Raw genomic sequence first — 3,895 nt, forward strand, 5'->3', positions numbered from 1 at the left:
TCACTCTGACAACACTAAGCAGTCCCTTCAGTGACAGGCTGCTGCACCCACAGTGTGCAAAGGGGACATTTTGGAGGCCTTTCCCTCCAGCTGCTGTCAGACTGTACACTGCACAACAGCAGTGAATGTACACCACATATGCACACACTGGAGTCTTTACATATATCAGTGTGCAATACTAAATACCTGCTACCATTAACACCCAAACACAGGTTCCACTGAATGGGGAGTTGGTGGGTTCGATTGTGATGATGGACCAGTAGAGTTTTCCTGGCTGTCCACAAGGGAGACTGATTTTAGCTGAGGGGGGGATTCGGGTTTAGCAGGGTTCGCCTCTGCTTAGGTCAGTACCTGTGAAGTTGGTTGGTGAAAGGTGGAGACAGAATGGCAGAGAGATGCAGGAGCGTCGGGTGTGTCTGATGTGTAAGAGGTAGAGAAAGAAGATGCAGAAGGGTGATCTGCAGGGGACTGGTGCAGCACAGAATCAGTTGCAAGAGGAGAAGAAGAACAAGAGGAAGATGATAATGGAGGTTTGACGATGTGATTGGCTGCAGGTGTATCTTGGGTAGCTCCACCGTTAGTTGGTGATTGGCTCTTGAGTTGTGAATGACAGAGAGGGCATCAGACAGCCAGCGTGGAAGAAATGACTGCACGGAGTGATCACAGCACTGGTCATGTCCTGGAACAAATCAAATTTCACATTAGCCTAGCTTTTAAAGCCCCAGATTAACTCTCGGTCATGCATCCTCTTTAGATAAAGATAAAAACAGTTCATACCTGGAAACAGATAGCACAGATGTCATTATACTGCTCCAGCTGTGTATTGCTAGCTGTGGGGAGGCTTTTTGTCTTGTTTACAGCATCTCTCCTGAGCAGGAAGCTCTGCCAGCCCAGCTGGGCTCTGAGCCAGACGTTATAGTACGAGTGGACCAAGATGATGGTGCTTCCCATCACACTCCACTCGCCAAATACAGTCTCTGATACACCATAGCACACCACGCACACCGCAACCTGGTGAGGTAACAAATCACTGACAGTGAGGCAGAGACAGTGCTGATGCATTACATGACAGTGTCTGTTTACAGTCAGAACTTAGCAAAGAGTTGCTGTACGTGTGTGTGACACATACCAGAAACTCCAGCATCTGTAGGTCCCATTTACACAATATATGACTTCATCCACGTTCTCCACTGGAGCTTTACGAAACTCCTCCACCATGAAGAGAACAACAGATCAACAGAGTGCCAAGCACCTGGCGGTAGAGTGTTTCAGAGTTATTATGGAATTAAAAAACAAGCAAATATACATGTTTAATTATTATTGGGCTGAACTGTTTGGGTAGAGCAAGTTTAAACTATTTAATTGAATGTTTTTGCGATGTCACTGCGATGCGGTTGTGTGTTACCTGGAGAGAGGTGAGGATTGAGGAGGAGATGATGATGAGAAGCCAGAAGTCCATGTGGAAGAACTGGCAGATCATATAAGCCATGTACGCTGGAAAGGTCAGCAGGAAGGGACAGAGAGAAACTGCACGGAAGTGCTTCCACAAACTCCTACGGGACGGGCAGCAAAACCAGCATATGAGAAAGCAGTCAGGTTGATAGCAGGCTTTGCAAACACACTTTCAGTCAGATTACATTTATTGATGTCAAAAAGACTAACTGCCTGTTTAGGAATGAAGAAAGAAGGACAGTACACCCTAGTATTACTTAATTTATGATGTTAGCATGAGTTGTACTGATGACCATAGATAATGAATTCTGTGATAATTAACTAACTGCCCATAGTTATTAATAGTTGTTTATGATCAGTAAAAAATAAAACAAACAGCGGGACACAGAGTTTTCTTAAAAATAAACACATAAAAAAAGTCTTTGGTATATTATCTTAATTGTCTCTAGATGCTCCCAGGGCTAGGACTATAGGATCAGCTATCTCCAGCATGGACTGCAGGATGGAAGCAACAACAATAAAGAAGATGATAGAGAGGAGGAAGGCTCTGTGGATGACCTGCAGCTCAATGAGGCCAGTTTGGACAGCAAGGATTAGCAAGGTGATAGCTTCAGTCATCCCCCTGCACAGAGAGGAAACAAATTAGAGTTGACACACCACACAATTATATGCCTTGGCTTTGCATTCAAGTTGGAGATCATATACACGTTTATCCAGACTTGACCTTTGGGTATACAATGTCAATTATTTTATCCTATTAGACAGTTGTGTGAAATGCAGACATCCTTAAAGAATAGTTCTAGATATGTGTGTTTCCACACGAAGAGAGGTTGAAACAGACTAAACTAACACACACGTGTGTGTGTGTGTGTGTGTGTGTGTGTGTGTGTGTGTGTGTGTGTGTGAGTACAAAGCTAAAGCAGGAAAATGAGTGCAACTTTTTGCAGATGACACGTTATCTAAACACGGTGAAACAGCAAAGTCAGAGAAAACAAGCACCACAGCTAGCTCCGCCAGCCTGCTGCCAGTGTGAAATGACACATTTGTGGGCGCTTCCCATGGTGGCGGCATGAAAAGAAGAAAAGGAGAAAGGATGGATGACTTGGTGCTTAGCGGTGTTGTGCTAAAAAATGATCATCTGCCAAAAACCGATCGCTCGTATTTAAACTGCTATAATAACTTGTTGGTCTATAATATGTGAAAACATATATCAAATGTATCCTTCATGGATGAATTCAAGTAATCTTGAGTCACAAACAACATTCCTATAACAACGTACAAGCTGCAATGAGTTTTTGGTAGTGACTTTTATATATGCTTTATTTATCTAGTTCCAAAAATGTGGTTGACGTTAAAAAAGTGTTTTTTAAGAGTAATGTGGGCAAGAGGACAGCAGATGTTGCAAGAAATATAAGAATAGTTGTGTAAAGATATTTTAAGTGGACAAAGAGGATAAGGCGTTTGTAAACCCTGTTCAAGGAAGTCTATCCAGCAAGATATGTAAAGATATTGGAGATAAAAAAAAAAAACACACACACACAGAGAAACATAGGAAATAATGTTTTGTCAGGCAATGACTTGTTGGCACAAGAAGAGTGGTCCTTGGTAGCCATGACAACAAGGAGGTCCCATAAAAGGGGCTGGGCTGTTTGTTGCTGGCAGGTAAAAGAAAAAAAACAAACCACACACACAAAAAAACATAAGTCAGGGGAGGCCCAGGCTGAACAAGGTTCATCCCTTGGAATTTTCACTCCAAGATCACCTGCCTGGACCTCCCCCTAGCAGATGAACATAGAGAGCCAGGTGAGCCGAGGGCTCGAACCCGGACGTTACTAACCTGCTAGCCGGCCACATGTGGCCACATGACGGGCGAACAGAATGGGGAAAATTCTTATATTAAAAGAGCTCAACGTGCTCATCGCGCAACCAGCCTTTCGAAATTAGCTGGAGACCACTCATTTTTGCACTCAAATACTCACAAGACTACAGCGGTCCTTAATAAAGACTTACCTTAAACAGGCTTCTTGCAGTCTGATGGGTTGTCTGGAGCTCAGGTAGACAGGCTTCACAAACCACATCTAGGTCTGCTTCAGCTGAGCAAACCATACACAGGACATTTTAACTATATTTTATTCATATAACAATTGTAATACTTTTACCTTTTATCCAGAAATTACAACAGAAATCAACTTGTAAAAGAAAATAAAAAAGAATAAAATGCAACAAAGCCAAGTTAATTTCACTGATTAAACACAGCAGCAGAATACAGTTTGAGCTCGGTGCCGAGTCTTCGGGTGGATCACTCCCTGCAAATATGTTAGTCATAGAACTCCAGGAGCATACAGGTGGATGCTGGGGTGGTGGATGGGCTTAAAAGAAAGTGGGGCACGTTACATGTCCAGCTCCAGGTTTCACTCCATACACGGTTACTGTTGTGAGTGCT

The 3,895-nt window shown here is 43.2% G+C and overlaps 1 long non-coding RNA gene across 1 annotated transcript; it reads right to left on the reverse strand.

Annotated features, from left to right (window-relative positions):
* Positions 1 to 799: 799 nt before the first annotated feature.
* Positions 800 to 2,535, reverse strand: LOC134637823 (uncharacterized). The gene is made up of 4 exons (XR_010095182.1): positions 2,011 to 2,535; positions 1,406 to 1,553; positions 1,130 to 1,252; positions 800 to 1,011 (listed from the first exon to the last, which is right to left on the reverse strand). It is a non-coding gene; the product is annotated as an uncharacterized LOC134637823 (long non-coding RNA).
* Between the last annotated feature and the right edge of the window lie 1,360 nt (positions 2,536 to 3,895).

The sequence above is a fragment of the Pelmatolapia mariae genome, linkage group LG10_11 (genome assembly GCF_036321145.2).
Source record: "Pelmatolapia mariae isolate MD_Pm_ZW linkage group LG10_11, Pm_UMD_F_2, whole genome shotgun sequence".
NCBI lineage: Eukaryota > Metazoa > Chordata > Actinopteri > Cichliformes > Cichlidae > Pelmatolapia > Pelmatolapia mariae.